Source organism: Microtus pennsylvanicus, chromosome 6 (genome assembly GCF_037038515.1).
Source record: "Microtus pennsylvanicus isolate mMicPen1 chromosome 6, mMicPen1.hap1, whole genome shotgun sequence".
In the NCBI taxonomy this organism is placed as follows: Eukaryota; Metazoa; Chordata; class Mammalia; order Rodentia; family Cricetidae; genus Microtus; species Microtus pennsylvanicus.
In genome coordinates, this window is record NC_134584.1 from 79,869,702 (window position 1) to 79,887,704 (window position 18,003).

At 47.0% G+C, this 18,003-nt stretch overlaps 1 protein-coding gene across 5 annotated transcripts in view; it reads left to right on the forward strand.

The window, feature by feature from the left end:
- Znf827 (zinc finger protein 827) overlaps positions 1–18,003 on the forward strand; it is a 177,712-nt gene that overhangs the window by 72,643 nt on the left and 87,066 nt on the right. The window lies entirely within an intron of this gene.

Genomic DNA, 18,003 nt, shown 5'->3' on the forward strand with positions numbered 1-18,003 from the left:
TTTATTGAGCCAGGTGTGGCAATCTGGGCCTATCTATAAGCATAGATCTCTGGATGCAGAGACAAGGTGCAGAAGGATCCCAAGTTTTCAACCAGCCCGAACTTCCCTGAAGGCTAGGGACGCACATGGCTCTTTTGGTGAAGTGAGGACATGATTTTGACCCCAGAGCCCGTACGAGCACAGGAGTTTTGGTGTGCATTTGGCATCCAGGCACTGGGAAGCTGGAGACAAGTGGATTCCTGAGACTCAACGGCCAGCCAGCATAGCCTGCAATGTATCAGTAAGAGACCCTGTCTTTAAAAAGGGGGGGGGGGCGGTAGAGGATGCCCTCTGACCTCAATACACGCCCCACACCCCCATCTTTGTGACTCATGCACACTAGGTAACATTTAGTCATCTGAATGAAGCCTGTGACTCTGGTGATGTTCTGTGGAAACTGTGTATCCAATAACATATCTAGCTCCAGAATATTCCTCCGTTCCTGGAGGAGGCTCAAACATAGCCGCATTCCCCCTTCGGTGTCTCGGCATTTGATACGATTTGCTTACTCGGGACACATTCTACGAATGAACTCATGTGGTCTTTTTGTCTGACTTTTCAGCATGTTGCCATGGTCTGCCAATTCCAGTTTTCAAATAGCATGTCATTTATTTTGGGAGTGGGCACCACTGATGTGGAGATCAGAAAACAACTTGTTGGAGTTGGCTCTCTCAACCAAGTGAGTCGAGGCGCTGGACTCTAGCCGCTCCTTGGTGGCAGGCGTCTTTCTCTGTTGACTGTCTCACTGGCTTCTCTGTATCGATTCTGTTTTCCTTTTTATGGCTGGATATTGACAGTTGTATGGATACACTGTATTTTCCTTGCCCTTTAATAAATTGTGTCCCAGTCTTTGCCATTATGGATGTTCCTGGGCAGGTTTCCATGTGGACTTACGATTTTAATCTCCTTGGGTATATTCTGTGCTGTGTAGTTGGGTTACCTGGGAACTCCCTTTAACAGTTTAGAGATCTGCCGGATGTTTTCTCCTAGGCTACAGCACTATTCATTATCCCTTATAGGATGTATGAGGTTCAACTTCTGCATGGCCTTATGAAAACTTATTACCATCTTTTTAATTGGAACCACCATAATGGCACAACCTAGCAATTTCACTAAGGTTTAGATTTGTCTAGTCTACGATGAGTTTAATACAGTTTCACACCCTACTTAGTACTTGAACGTCTTCTCTGAAGAAACATCTCTTCCAGTTCTTAGTTCGCCTTTCACTTGGTTTACTTTTGGATTTGTTCCTTTGTTTGTTTGGTTTGCTTTGGGCTCATTGAAATTTCTCATATTCTGGACATAAGTCTTGTCAGAGAGATGAATGGCAGACCTCCCCCCCCCCACACCCATTTTGGTGTGTTTTCACGATAGCTTTACTTACAACACAGAAGTGTTTGCATTTGATGAAGCCCAGTTCAGTTTTTGTTCCTTTTGTTGCCTATGAATACCATTCTATTTTCTGTAATTCTAAAAATTAACTAAATGCAGAGTTGTTTAATACTAAAAGGAAAACCCATCTTCCCTTATATTAGCAGAGTGTCATTTAATTTGCAGGGATATTAAGCCTATGAAACCTAATTTATTGAATTATGCCTATCCAGTTGAGGTGACCTCTCTAATTTTTGATTTGTGTGTTAGCGTCCTCAGGGTGATGACCAAGTATTTTTTGCATGTTAACTTTATAAGTCATTTTCAAGGGATACAATGAACAGTGGACTTGTAATGAATGCCCAGAACTCTTTTCTTGCTGCCTCGCTCACTTCTTGACCCCACCTAAATATATGTGTATGCGTGTATGTATGTTTGTATGTATTATGTACTCACACAGTCTATGAGCTGGGGACTAAATCTAAAGAAGTAATTACACTTTTAAGATCACCTGTAAACTCAGAGAAATGTAGCAACATGGAATATCCCATATGTATTTTATATAAATAAGGGGCAGATCACTTTAACAAGATAAAAACTTGATGTGTTTCTGTATGCAGAGATATTTGTTGAAGGCTGAGAGATCCTGTTGAACTCAGAGGGAACACAGTGCTATTATTATTCTGCCCGTCTGAGCAAGACTGAATGAGAAGTCGTTGCACCCTGGAAGGCTGTCCCCCTCTCAGCTAAGAGGGAGGAGGGAGAACCCTGCTTATACAGCCGATCCGTCTCACTCCGTTCTGCCCAAAAGAGCCTCCTGTTATTTTATAATTCTGCACACTCCTTACAAATTCTTAGGCTTCTGTACCTGAATGGCTCTTGCTGCCTTCTGTATCCTCCCCCACCCCCATCAAACTCGGGTCTCCAGGGCCTGCACTCAGCACCTCCTTTTCCCCCTTTTAGCCCTGGCCCCTCTGGCCACCCTTTGTGCTTTTTTAACCAGCTTCCTCCTGCCTCCCACACTGAAGCCTGGATTCGGAAAGTCCAGACTCAAAGGGCTCTTGTTTTATTATCATTTCCTTCTTGCATAGCTGCATATGTTAATAGAGCCACGGAAATTTGTATTGGCTGGTGTTCCCAGAAACCAGGCAAGCCCTCTGCAAGGAATTTCATAGGCTACGCCTTCACATCGGCTGCCTTTTCTGTTTGACTGTCTCTGAACTGAGGCGCAGTGGAGTCTCCATACTGAGAGACTGGACAGGGTTGCTCAGTAGGGGTAGGGGGCTGATGGGTGGGGCCCTCAGCTGGTCCTGTGGGATAGTCACAGAACATCTCAGAAGAGTGTTTGTAGGCTAGTGTCCCTGCTTGCATGCTATTTTCTGTATGTCCCTGGGATAGATGACTAGCGACATCATCATATGGCATCAACAGCTTCCAAACAAGCCACTGGCAACTGCTTTCCCATGGACAGTGCTAAGTAGAGCGTAGTTGTCTGAGGTCTCTGATTGCAGTATGGACGCGTTATTCCGCTGCTGGCAGTCTTCTTCAGAAGACACCCTGCCCAGTGCAGGTGGGACCTTGGTTCAGTCCTAGTTGCATTGTGTGTGTGTGTGGTTGTGTCTCTTGACCCCCCCACCCAGGCTCCCCAGCCTTTCCCCCTGCATGTTACTCCAGACATAATCCAGTGAGGGAGAGCAAAAAAAATTCCTATTTTTCTCAATGAGACTAGAATATTCTTATTCTGCATCAGCTTTTCTTTTCACTGCCTTCCCCTTAGCTGATTCATGTCAAAGAAGGGGAAGATGCGCATATGTAATTAAATCCCATGAATCCCTAGCTCATCATGGTAGTGCTGGCATCAGGGACCTACCTGGAGAAGGGAATCCTCACTGTGGAGTAGCAGGCCCTCTGCCAAGTGGCTGAGTCACCCCCAGCAGGAGCCCTTCTGGAGTCTGTGCAGGGCCTCCACGCATGCTCACTCCGGGAGCCCGTACAGGCAGAGCCAGAGAGACCCATTTCCATTGGACAGGAGTCCGTCCATGTAGCCCGAGGTTGGAAAAACCTTCATGAAGAGATGATCTGGCCGTGGCTTCTGTTACTCTTTATGACAGCTCATGATTTAACAGTGGTGTTTTCTCCTGGTCAAAGTGCGGGGACGATGGTGTTCCTTTGGACGAGATCTTTCTCTTCCTTCCTAATAATTCTCTTCTTAACTCCACCCCTGTGTATGTTTCCCTGCATAAATCAGACTGTGTTTGTGCTGTGGGTTGATTTACTTCCCTGTTTCTAACAGCTGGAATCCGCACATTTCCTGGTTTCCTGTGGCTCGTCCTGTGCTTATGTGGCTTATCTCCGCAGCTGGAGAAGGCCTCAGAATATATGCCTGCACAACCCGGGCAGTTTGCTTCGGTCTCCAAGTCAGGTGGCCAGTGTTTAAAGCCTGAGTTACGAGCCATTTCCTTACTTTCTACCCCTGCCGTCAGAACTCTGTAAACTCACTGTTGGCCTAAACGGTTTGGCTTCCAGAAACTCGTTTACTCTTGGGGTAGAGGACGTTCATGGGAAGGCCTTACAAAAGCTTCTTGTGAGCCACACAGAGAAGGCTGAAGGTAACTAACAGCCCCTTTAAGTCAGGAGGGAAAGGGACCAGCAAAAGCCCTAAGGATGGAGAGTGAAGTAGGGCCCTTGCTTTGGTCTGAACATTCAGACAGGGCAAGGAACCTTCCTTGGCCTGTGGGGTGGGGGCATTTAATCAGGATGCAGGGTAGTCTTCTTTAAACGCCTCCCGCTACTGCAGTGTGCAGTTGCGTGTTGGGCCCAGGGGTTGCCTTGCATGCAGATGCTGTGTGCTGTTTCCTATCAGCATTGTTCCTTCTAGAAAGCTCTTCCTCTCTGACTGTGTTTTCTGGGCATCCCCAGAGCTGGTGCAGATTCTGTGTTTAACAGTAGTTGTTTGATTTTAGGCCTAGATAACATATACTCCCGACCTCCAAATCTGTATAGCTATCCCTCCTTTCCCTTGATCCCCAGCACCTGGGAGAACGGGACACAGGAACCAGAGAAAACGGAAAGGAAATGAGTTGCTTGCATCACTTGTAAGAAGGTTTGATTCAGAAGACATTCGTGAAGGTTGTTGAAGCCCAGCCAGGGTTCATTAGGAGGATACCCACACATTCCACATCTCAACCCCATGGGAAACCAAGTCCTGGGGGCGGAGACGTCTGGAGCCCCGTGCTTGGTTTTGGTTGTGAAGGCTTTGATTTTGGCTGAGCAGGTAAAGGTTTCTTAGGGCCCAGTGAGCCCTGCTCTTTGGTGCCTCTACCGCTGTTGTGTTTCCATTCTGGTATGGATCTTCTTTTACAGTAGTACCCCTTGAACTGTGCAGGGAGCCTGTGTTTCAGGCCCCGGGGGCTCCTCATGAAGCCACATATAGCAGCAAGCGCTATTGTACGTTATGGATATGCATATATCTATGATCAAAATTTTAAATCACAAATTAGGCACAGAGAGATTAATGACAATAACTAATGATAAAATAGAACCAGTAAGGCAACATGTTATAAAGGTTACATGAATGTAACCTTGTGCATGGTGGCAACCTTCCTGCTGACTATGGAAAGTGAACCCAGAAAGCAGAATCTGTATTTCATGCATTCATTCACTCATTCAGTCACTCATTCATTCAGCGAACTATTTATTGAGTTCCTTCGTTTTTTCAAGTCTAGTTCTGAGCACTAAAGACACAAGCTGATACGGTTTGTCTTACCCCCCTCCCCACACTGTTCTAGTCTCTGTTGTCAGAGGGTGCACTAGGAGCTGCCCTCTGGAGCATGGGTAGCAGCCCCCAGCTGACCAATGCTGTTGGGGCAGTGAGGCCTCTCAGCGGGGCACACGTGTCTGGCACCACTGTTTTTATATTAACAATATTAGCATACTGTTATATGCTAGTGTATATAATTATGCCTGCATGAATTAGTAGTTTTTAACACCGTCTAAAAAAAGAATTTTAAGCTGATTTTCACATTCTAAAGTTTGCTAAAAAGCTTCCAATAAAAAGTAAGCTTCGTGGACTGGAAAGTAGCTCAGCTAGTAAAGGACTTGCCTGTCAATCATCCGGACCCAAGTTTGCCCCCCCAGAACCCATGCTTAAGAAAAATTAAACATGACTGTACCTGGTGGTTGCTGCCTTTAATCTCAGCACTCAGGAGGCAGAGGCAGAGGCAGGCAGGTCTGCGTGAGATAAAAGCCCAGCCTGGTCTCCATAGGCCAACCAGGGCTACATAGTAAAAGCCCTATCTCAAAACAACAGCAAACCCTGGTATGGTGGCACAAGTTTGTAATCCCAGCTTGGGAGAGGCGGAGAATAACAGACCCCTGTGATCCTCACCTGCCACCTTTCAGTCTAAGCTTCTGCAGGTAGGTTAGTGTTTTTGTTTTCTTTTCTCTTTGTTTAAAAAAAATGCGGTGGCACTTTAGGAGCAAGAGCCGTGGTTGGCCTCTGGCTGCCACACCCCGGTGCACAAGTGAACACACACATTCCTTCACACATGTCCATGTGCACACGCAAATACAGTGAAGGAACTGGATGAAACCCTAGTTATTGAAATAAAACTTCACTCGCTCCTTCATCTCTGTGGACACTAAGAAATTCTATACTCTTGACAATTTTTGCTTAAACCAGTGGCCATTCATCATGGAGGTGGCTCTTGTTTTTCAGTTAGTTTGTTCTTTTTTTTCATCCAGAATTCTTTTGAGTCTTCAGGAACTGTTAAAAGTCAGCATTTATGTTCGAGCAGGGTCGTACATACACAAGCACACAAACATTCTGATATAGAAATCACGGTTGTACATACACAAGCACACCAACATTCTGATATACAAATCACGGTCGTACATACACAAGCACACAAACATTCTGATATACAAATCACGGTCGTACATACACAAGCACACAAACATTCCGATATAAAAATCACGGTCGTACATACACAAGCACACAAACATTCTGATATACAAATCATGGTCGTACATACACAAGCACACCAACATTCTGATATACAAAGCATGATTATACATACACAAGCACACCAACATTCTGATATACAAATCACGATCGTACATACACAAGCACACCAACATTCTGATATACAAAGCATGGTTATACATACACAAGCACACCAACATTCTGATATACAAATCACGGTCATACATACACAAGCACACCAACATTCTGATATACAAATCATGGTCGTACATACACAAGCACACCAACATTCTGATATACAAACATGGTTATACATACACAAGCACACCAACATTCTGATATACAAAGCATGCTTATACATACACAAGCACACCAACATTCTGATATACAAAGCATGCTTATACATACACAAGCACACCAACATGTAACATGAGGGCCAGCTTGTGTCCCGCCCAGTACCCCATAGCCGGCAAGTCCCAAAGAAAATCACACAGAGATCTCCATAAGTTATAAAACTGATTGGCCCATTAGCTCAGACTTCTTATTAGCTCTTGTAGCTTATATTAACCCATTATTCTTATCTATGTTAGCCACATGGATCGGTACCTTTCACAGCAGGGTAGGTCATATGTTGCTTCTTCGGTGGTCTTTGCTGGACTGGTGAGGAATGGGCTTCCTCCTTCCCAGCATTCTCCTGTTCTACTTCCTGTCTGGCCAATCAGCGTTTATTTAAAACATGATTGACAGAATACAGGCAATTCTCCCGCACCACCAACATTCTGATATACAAAGCTCTCTTAATACCAGCGGAGGAATAGGCAGTTAAGAGATTTATTAAATGGCAAAGGATAATTATTTTTAATAGCTTTAAGGTTGAGCTACATGCTTTTGGTGACACATACACCTCTGCTGCTTTTTTTCTTTTGCCTTTTTAATGTGAGACAGGAAAAAGTACATTCTGGACATTGATGAAAAGTAGGTTAATATTTTTTAAATGAGATCATTTGGAGTGTTACCAAATGGCATATGTATGTTGTAAATGCACCTCTTTAGCTAATTTCTAGTGAAATTATTGAATGAGATGAAAACAAGGTGATTGGGGGAGAATTTTACATTAATACCCAGATGCTCAGACTTCAATATATGATGTTAGGGTCACTCCATGTCTCCTTCTGGGTTGGCAAAGCTTACTCCTTGAGCCCCCAGTAACTGAAGGATCTCTTTTCTTTTCTTTTTCCCTCCCTCCCTTCCTCCCTTCCTTCTTTTTTTTTTTATTTGTTTTTTTGAGACAGGGTTTCTCTGTGTAGCCCTGGCTGTCCTGGACCTCACTCTGTAGACCAGGCTGACCTCCAACTCACAGAGATCCACCTGCCTCTGCCCCATGAGTGCTGAGATAAAGGCATGCGCCAACCACTGCCCAGGTAGGATTTTAATTCTTGATTTTGGGGGGGAACAGAAATGAAAACTGGTACAGAATTTGCAAGGCTAGATGGATAGATACAGCCAGTCCTGTGGTCACCAGAACCAAGTCACAACCTTGCATTGTAGCACTGGGTGCTGTTTGGAGCATCACCTTAGGCAGGGACCTGGGACAGTGCTGGGTGGCTGCGGTGGGGATGCCACTGAAGACCACCGCTGTCCACAGAAGTAAAGCTGCCGTTCTTTGGGCGGACAGAATGGTCTGCTCCTTGTTGCAGGGGAGCCCTGGGGCTAACTCCTTCCTACTTTTAAGGTTTGGACTCAACTTTTTAGTATCATTCTGAGATATATTTATTTTTATGTTACACATGTGAATGTTTTGTCTACACGTATGTTTGTGTGACATGTGGGTGCCAGCTCCTGAACCACACTTTTCTAGGGTGTAGTAGTTTCTTGCAAGTTTGGAGTAATTTAACAAAATAGAGCACCTATTGTCATGTGCTTAGAAAGATCAGTTCCGAATTTCTCCTCCACATTACTCTGTTTAGTTGTGAATTACCGTGCACAGCTAATTCCCCAAATGTGTGTTACTGTGTCCCACTGTCTCCAGGAATACTTACTGATGTGGACGAGACACACTGGTTAATTCAATTCATAACGTTTGATTATATTTAAGAGTCAGCTTTGATACAGTATCATTGAAATGGTTTTAGGAATCAAAATGTACATGTAGGTTGGGGTGAGAGGAGGCTATGATCAGGCTTAACAGCTATCGTTTTAACAAAATTCTAATGAGGAATGGTGTCTCAATCTAGAAAAGAGTCATTTAATTAGTGAATAATTGAATTTGACACAGATTTTTAGTTACTTTCCTCAAAGATACTGGATTGTCTCATTGTTTAGATTGGTTACTCTTGAATTGTTTTGAGTGGTTTGTGGTGTGTGTGTGTGTGTGTGTGTGTGTGTGTGTGTGTGTGTGTGTGTGTGTGTGGTGTGAGCTAAAGGTCATTATATATAAGAAGTCATTGTTCTAGAAGTTTCTCCTGAATCTATAAGAACTGGAGAGAATCTTTTCTACCCCTGCTTTACTTTATGGAGATAGTTTCCTCTTTTCCGCCTCAGAAAAGGTGACCAGTATGTCCGCCAGGCCAGTATGTCCACCGGGAGAAGGAGGGCTCTGGTCAGAGTCTCTCTGGGCTCGGCAGCAGCCGTGGACATGCCCCTGTCTCAGTGTCATTCTTCAGACTTTACATTCTCAGCTTTACCCTGCTAGGAGCCCCTGGACACTGGCCATTGTGGCCATAAACCCAAGGTGGAGCCCAGAGGGAGCAAAACAGCATATAATCCCCACAGTGAAGAAGAGCGTGCCAGCCCAGTCCTTTAGACAGCAAATATCTCAACCCACACATGCTGCATGCAGCCTTTTCCAAGGCAGAGACCCTGGGTCATTGAAAAAATAAAATTGAACATGATTGAGCGCCCAGACCTTAAGGTCTCCAGTCTAACCAGGAGGTTTTCATAGCCCCTCTGTGAAGTTACAGGGTGAGAGAGTCAGGGCCACAGGACCATGCTTGCCTTGCCCCTCTATTGCTTCCTTCCAAGATGGAAAAACAAACAAACAAACAAACAAACAAACAGAAAAGCAAAACCGAACAACAGGCACATAGCATCAGAAGTCTGTGAAGTTCCATCCTCCATCCTTTTGGCCTCTGGTCCAGTAGATCTGACCTTACCTGTCCTCCGTTCAGCCTAACTCCCTTTCCATTTAGATTTTGGCACGGGCAGGAGGGCAAAGCCAGGGCAGTTGATCTGTATCCTGTGCCAGGCCCCATGTGGAGATGTTACCTTGTAATTTCAATCCAGGTCCCTGGTCATTTGTTTCACCCACTTGGTGCTTTTGGTTGCATGATAATTAACGAAAACATTAAATTACGATAATCCCAATAGCAGGAATCAGATTTCTTGTGTGGAAGAGAATGGTTTCAGTGTGGCACTGTTGGCAGTACTTCCAGGGTATGTGTGTGTGTGTGCATGCATGTGTGTATGTGCGTGCGTGCATGTGTGTGTGCATGCATGCATGTGTGTGTGTGTATGTGCATGTATGCATGTGTGTGTGTGTGTGTGTGTTGTTTCTCAGGTGCTGTTCACCATGTTTTCTGAGACGAAATCTCTCATTGACCTGGAACTTTAACCGGCCGTCTCCATTCAGGTCCCAGGGATTGACTCCACCTCCCCAGTCCTAGGAGTGCAAGTGCACACAGCACACTCAGGTCTTTTACGAGAGTTCTGGGATCAAACTCCAGTCCTGGGGCCTGAAAAGCCAGTACCTCACCAGCATGGCCACCTCCCAGCTTGTTTCCTGCTCGGAAGCAGCTGCCGTGGCTCCCGCTGTTCTGGGCCTCCTAGAGAAGGGAGGGCGGTTGATACTTTGACGCCAGCATCCTTCTATCTGTTCTTCATGTGTTAAGTGTGTGGTGCACATGCCTTCCTTCCAGATAGGAAGGGAGAGTAGCAGTTCATTTCTGCTCTACCTGGCCTCAGGTAACGCTGTGATAGACATACACCAGACATGCCAGCTACACTGGCCCTGTGCTGGTGACAGAGGATCGAAGGTGTGGGAAGAGCCACGCCCTCCAGAGACCTCAGTCCAGAGGGGAGCAGGCCTGTGAGAGAATTCATGCTGGTGTTATATGCAAGGTGTATATCTAAAGACAGTGGAGAGAGCATGCCGGCCGGGAAGACATGGGGACTTCTAAAAGGGGTTTGCAATCTGAATTCATTTTCTTTCTTAGATATTTAAGTTTGACTTCACTACCAAGACACTAGCTGAAGAATCTTTGCTTTACAGATGAACTAGTAAACCTGGCATTGTGACAGAAAGTCTGAGCTGGAGAGTGGATGGGGTTCATGCCTAGTGGTCCAGTTGCTCCTGGGGAAGGTCGCCAAGCGTGGAGATGGATGTTGGTGATGGTGGAATGACTGACACCTGTGTGTACATTTAAACTAGCTACCTTGGGGGAGGGATGGAGATATTGCACAGGTTTGAAAGGTTCTGCGGACCTTAGTTATGTCCTCAGCACCCACAAAGAGCTGGGCTTGCAGTCGCAGCATAGAGGTACGAGAGACAGACGGATCCCTAGTGGGCAACCAGTTCTTCTAGTCTAGTTGGTGAGCTCCACACCAGTCAGAGACTCTGCCTCAAAAGGAGGCAGATGTCATTTCTGAGGATGATACTAGACGTGTCCTCTGACCTCCACCTGCATACACACATGAGCATAAACATTCACACACTACACACACCCAAGCATAAAGGAAAAATATGCTCAAGATGGTAATTTTTAAGGAAGGCTTAGCCATCTCAACAAGAGTAAACTATGAAAGTGAGAGATAGGTCAGGTAAGGCAGGTCTGTAACCCTGCTGCATGGGAGACTGCAGACCTGTAACCCCGCTGTATGGGAGACTGCAGGCCTATAACCCCTCTGCATGGGAGACTGCAGACCTGTAACCCCTCTGCATGGGAGACTACAGACCTGTAACCCCACTGCATGGGAGACTGCAGACCTGTAACCCCTCTGCATGGGAGACTACAGACCTGTAACCCCACTGCATGGGACACTGCAGGCCTGTAACCCCGCCGTACCAGAGACTGGGGCAGGAGGCTCACAACATCAAGGCTTTCCTGAACTACAGAACAATTCCAAACTTATCTTAATGAGAGCCTTTCTTAACCATATTCAGATGAATGCATAGTGGTAGCAATGAAATCCGCATTATGAAGAAGGACTGGGGTATAGCTCAGGGACAGAACACTTGCGGAGCGCACACAAGTTCAGTCTCAAGGAAGAGAAAGAGGGTTAGTTGGCCATTGACCCCATGTAACCTAGGCTGCCTTCAACTCAGGATCTTCTTGCCTCAGCATCCCAAATGCTGTGGTTTCAGGCATGTTCGATCTCACCACCGTACCCAGAGGGGATTTTGGCGGTTTCGTTAAAGGGAACTTCACAGCCTCCATCCTACCAGACACATGCAGAAGGAGTTAAGAAGGAAGAGTGTGACTTAAGGGACACCATTGTGAAGTGTGCCCTGCATTTCCCTTAGCTATCCTGGTGTATGACGTTTGTCCCTGACACCCAGAGAGGAGATATAGGCTGCATGCTGCTCTGGTGACATGGCTCCGGCAGGGGTGCGTTCAGTTACACTTTGTCCCTTCAATCCTGTAAAGAAATGACGGTTTCCCTTGGCCCACACCTCAACCGGTTCTCAACTAGAGGCCTGAGCGAGTTTACCTTAAATGTTGTCCAGTGTAAATGGATAGGACGTCAGCACAAAGGGGGATGGGAGGCCATGGGTAGGAGCAGGACAGTGGAGGGACTGAGTGGTCCCAGGCTTCCGGGAGCTCACCTGTGTGAAGGCAACTGCAGGGAAGAGAGAGATCTTAGCTAAGTCTCTGCTGAGAAACACCTGCTGACCCAAAGGTGCAAAACGACTGCGCAGCAGGACAGAAAGGGACCTTTCTCGTGGCTTCACGTGTCCCTCCCCATGCTTCTCCAGTCCTTTTCTAGGGTCTGAAGGAAGAAAACTGTGAGAAAGAATGGGAAAGGCAGTTCCCCTCTCCTTCCCCGCAGTGGACCACTAAAGACTTTTCTGGGCACAGACACGACTCGCCTTCTGAGGAAGGTCCCTCTGTGGCCCAGTGCATGGCATTAAGGCTTCCGGTTTCTGAATCCGGAGAGCTTTGCTGTTTAATGGGTTATAGTTCTTGTATTAGCTGAGAATGATCAGGTTATAGGCCGGCCACCCAGAAAACGGGACGGAGCAGATTCCGAGAGTGAGAGAGGGAAGTGAGATCTGCTTTTGTCTCGTTCTACAAATGCACTTAATTCAGGGCACCAGGTCGCCCACTTCACCTTGGCATACCTGAAGCCACACAATACCCCCACACCCCAGGAAGAGTTTATCACCACCTTTGGCCTGGGTTCCTGGTCCTTACAAACTCTATTTTAATTTCACTTTTGTATTGACGGGACATTAGTCTTCCTGTGAATCATCCAGATTTGCACTGCCCGAGGGCAAGTACAAGACCAAGATTGAACCGATTGTAGAGTGGCAGATTCACTGACCAATTAGAGAACAGAGTGGGATGGCTGGTGGGACAGGGCTTCCCCTGTACCCCTTCTGCCACCAAGCTGGATTTGAGCGGGATTTGTCCAGTTCCCCTCCCACACGCTGCTAGGGGTCAGAGGACATGTCACTGCACCGTTCCAGTCACAAGTTGACACCTGCATCTGTTTATGGGCATTGTCTCCTTAAAAAATAGGTGTGTGCCACATTATCACACTTATCAAATGGAAATTACAGCTAGGAAGGAGCATTTCTGTGTATAGTCACACAGAACCTGCTTCTCCTGCATCATAATTGGTTAAGGCTGTCATGTGTGTGTGTGTGTGTGTGTGTGTGTGTGTGTGTGTGTGTGTGTGTGTGTATGTGTGTAGGAATGTATGTGCACGCGCGCGCGTGTGTATGTATGTGTAGGGCACGTGTGTGAAGGCTAAACTTCAACCTTAGGTGCTGTTCCTCAGGATCTGTCTGCCTTGATTTTGAGCCAGCGCCTCTCTTTGGTTTGAGGTTCACCCAAAAGGCAAGCCCCAGGAAGCCACCTGTCTCCCCCTCCCCAGTATTGAGCTTACTCTGAGAACTCACTGACTGCTACGCCTGGCCTTTGTACATGGGTGTTAGGGGTCAAATTCAAGGCATGCTCTTTCCTGACAAGTGTGGCCCCGCCCCTTTTAATCTTATAGATTCCTTGGGACAGAAATTAGTGCTTGTTCTATTAAGTAAGAGATCCTCAAACCTTTTCTGTTGTGTGCGAAGGTCCTAGAAGTGAGCACTTAGCCCTGTTGCGAGTGGATGGTAAGAACCAGTGGGATTGATTGATTCAACGGTTGTCCTGTGAGAATGTTGCCAGGCAAACAGGAGCTGAGCTGCAGACAATGGTATATGGAGCAGACACCTGTGTTCCCAGGTCAGACCAACCTCTGGTCCTAGGCCAGACTTGTTCAGGCAACCTGGCTGGGCTTGTGATTAGCATGGGGTGGGTCCCCACTGGAACATAAGAGGAACGTTTCCTTTCTTGCTCTGGATGAAGGTTTTTATTTGTTTTTGCATTTATTTATTTTGATTTTTTTTGAGACATAGTTTTCTCTGGGTAGCCCTGGGTATAGATCAGAGTGGCCTTGAACTCAGAGGTCTGCCTGCCCCTGCCTCTGAGTTCTGGGACTAAAGGCATGCTTCATCATGCCTGGCTGAAGTTTTCAATTTGTTGTTGTTTTGAGTGAAAAATCAGATGTGGTAGAAATTTCAGAAGAATGGCTTTCTACCAGAGGGATTGTTTGTCCCTCCCTAAGAAAAGTGGACAATATCTTGTATGTGTGTGTGTGTCTGTCTGTCTGTCTGTCTGACTGTGTGTCTGACACTCACTGTGTGTGTGTGTGTGTGTGTGTGTGTGTGTGTGTGTGTAGGCCAGAAATTGATCTTCAGTCTGACACTTCCTTTTTCTATCTATCTATCTATCTATCTATCTATCTATCTATCTATCTATCTACCTACCTATTATATTTTGTTTTCTCATAGTCTTAAGATGTTTTTATTTTTCTTTCTTTGTCCAACTGCAGTTTCCCCTCCTTCCCCCACTGCCCCTCTTCCCCCCATCCACTCCTTCCATTTCCCTTCAGAAAAGAGCAGACCTCCCCGGTGTATCAGCTGAGCACAGCGTGATGGCACAACGAGCTACGCTAAGACTGGGTACAGGACCACATTTCAGGGCTGGATGAGACGCCAGCAGGAGGAAAGGTTTCTCCCACTACCACTGTGAGGAGTCTCACGAGAACACCACGCCATGCGTCTGTAACTTACATGCAGAGGACCTAGCTGAGACACACACAGATTCCCTGGTTATCACTGCAGTCTCTGTGAGTCCCTACGGGCCCTGCTTAGTTGAGTCTGTGGGCCTTGTGCTTGTGTCCTTGACCCCTCTGACTCCTGTAGCCCTTCCTCCCACTCTTCTGCAGGCTTCCCTGGACTCCGCCAATGTTTGGCTGTGGGTCTCGGCATCTGCTCTCTCAGTTGCTGGATGAACCTCTCTAATGACGACTGGGCCAGCATCAATCTGTCAATCAATGAGTATAGCAGAATATCATTATTCATTGACTTATTTCCAGTCATGTTAGGTTCTATCCTAAGTCTCTGGGCCATCCAGCCTCTGGGTCCTGACACTCCAGGCAGTGTCAGGGGTGGGCTTCCTTTTCATATCTTGGTATTTTTTGAGACAGGGCCTCACTACGTCACCCTGGCTGTCCTGGATCTCACTGTGTAGACCAGGCTGTCCTTGAACTCACAGAGATCTGCCTGTCTCTGCCTCCCAAGTACTGGGATTAAAGGTGTGTGCCTTCACGCCTGGTTCCGCCTTGGTGTTTGAGACAGGGCCTACCACTGTTAATTTAGAATGCGACGTTAGTTCAGCTGCCTCTACTCCCTCCCTCTGCTGGTTACAGACATATGACATCATACCTGACTCTTACGTGGGTGCTGGGGATCTGATCTCCTGTCCTCACACCTGGACAGCAGACGTTTTGCCAACTGAGCTGTCTTCTCAGCCCAGGCGTCATGTTTGGTGTTGAAGGTCGAGTGCGGAGCTGCTGGTACTTAAGCATCCTCACAGATCACAGCGCGGTGGGGCCAGCAGAGCTCACACTGCTACCCAGGCTGAGGAGGAGTAGGGTAGGCGGAGTGTGCCTTAGCAGGTAGGAGCACTCACTGCTCTTGAAGGGGACCCAGCACCACATGGCAGTCATAACCCTGCAATACCAGTTCCAGGGACCCTGACACGCTCTCTGGCCTCATCAGTGCCAGGCACACAGGGTGGACACACTTACATGTAGGAAACCAAAAAGGCAAGGAAAGGCTTGGAAAGTCTGCATGGGAAACAAAGGACCGTGCGGTACTGACCGGTGATGCTGGGCTTGCCCACTCACTCTCAGTTTCTACTGCTCCCCGCACATCTGGGGTCCATCAAGGAGATTAAGGATGCTAAAGGTTTTGATCAGAGGTCAGTGTGTTGAGCACCCTGAAAAGGTTGTTGTGAGGTCAGAAAGCACTTTCCTGCAGATCATACTGGAAGCTACCCCAGTTGGCCTGAAAAACTAATTGTTCTGTTCTATTCAGGGTGCAGTCACGTGGCTTTTGATTCAGGGTCAAAGATGGGGACCTGAGGGTGGAGGAGGAGATAGATACACTGTGGAACCTCTTCCCAACTTCACTCTTTCTGGTGTTGAGACTTTTCTTTTTAAGTCAGTGAGTCTCATTGTATTGGTCCTGGCCTTCCTCTGTGTGTGTCCTCAGGCTCCAGAGAGACTTTGCAGTGTGAAGGTCAGAGCCACTGTTGTGTACCTGTGACCCTGACCCCACTGTTTAGTTTCCACATACTGAATACTCTGTGGGGACAGGAAGAAGGAAATGTGTGCTGTGATTGCTCATGTGGGCAGATGATCCAGCTGGAGGTTAGGGTGTCTGTGGGGTCATCACATGCCTAGGGCAGGGAGCCAGCACCCCAGAAAATTGCTGATCTGTAACTGAAAAGGTTTTCTTTTTTTTTTTAAATATTTTTTTATGGTTTATTTAACTTTATTTTGTGTGTATTGGTGTGAAGGTGTCAGACCCTCTGCAACTGGATCTTCAGACAGTTGTGAGCTGCCATGTGGGTGCTGGGAATTGAACCCGGGTCCTCTGGAAGAGCAGTCAGTGCTCTTATCCACTGAGCCATTTCTCCAGCCCCCTGAAAAGGTTTTCTGCCCTCCTCATCCACTCCCTTCTCCTCCTCCTCCTAGTTGCTCTCTCTTTCCTCCTACTCCTTCCATTCCCCTCTCTCTCTCCTCCTTTTCTTTTCCCACTTTTCTCTTCTTCATGCCTGACTGAATCAGCAAACTCAGTGTTTATGAACTACTTAGATCCACAGAGGGGAAAACAGTTTGTCAGTAAGAGGGGAAGGGGGGACAATCTAGATGAAATATCTTAGTGCCCCAAAGGTCAACTGTTGGCCAAAGAATTAGCAGTTTTTTCACCAGAATCGTGTGTAGTACATTAGGAAGAGAAACAAAAACTTAGCACTCTTATGATGAGCTCTCACTGGTAACCACAGATTAATTCTAATGGTTTAATTTGAAGTGCTCCTCTGTTTGCTTGTTTGTTTCTAACTGCCCCACACGGCACTTCTTTGACTTGCCTGCCGCACCGCTCAGCAGTTTGCGGCACTGACGGCTCTCTCCCCGTTGCCGGACTGACCCCAGGAGTCAGTGCCTGCAAATACTGTTCCGTCAGTTGTCAGAAGACTGTTCTGTCCTATGCGTTCTCCGCCTCTGCTATGCCGCTGTGTGGCATATCAAGAAACTCGGTAGCTGCTTCATGCGGCTGTGGTGGTGGTGGTGGCTGCTGTCATAGCCTGGCTCAGGGGTTTCATGCCCACCACGCTGTAGTGGGGGGACTTTGCCTTGCCTTGCCTTGCGTCTTACTTGTGCAGCCCGTTGGCCGGGTGCACGGCAACTCCAGAGTCTTTCTTGACTCTGTCCTTTCCTGCCTCTAAGAAGGACCCTTGTCACTGGCTCTAAGCTATCCTGGGTTATCCTTGGGTCCTTAGTCACGTCTGTGAAATGCTTTCCCCCAAACAGGACCGTGTTCGCAGGGTCTCATGGTCGGATGCTGGGTTACTGCTCAACCCACCGCCTGTCTGCCCGTTAGCTAAGTGTCCCAGTCATCTCTGATTTTTGTCTTCCAGGGTGCTGTGTGCTCGGTAGTTACTAATACATGTTTACTGGTTTGGAAATGTGTCCAAATTCGTGCATGGATGAAGCGACCCACCTTGGTCCAGGCATGTCCTGTGCTTCACTCAAGGAGTGCGTGACCATAGACACCCAGACTCGCAAAGCAAATGCATGCTTCCCACTAACGTTGGGCCGTCTAGAAACTCTGAGGAAGAACGGTTGTGATCTGCCCTCATTCTGGGCTCTGAGACTGCTTCTAGGTGTACATATGGGCTTCAGTTAACTTGAGAAGTGGTCTCAAGCTTTAGTAGCCCCCAGAAAGGTAGACATGCCTCCAAAGAATCCACCTCATTTGACCTTTGCCCTTTAGATGCCTT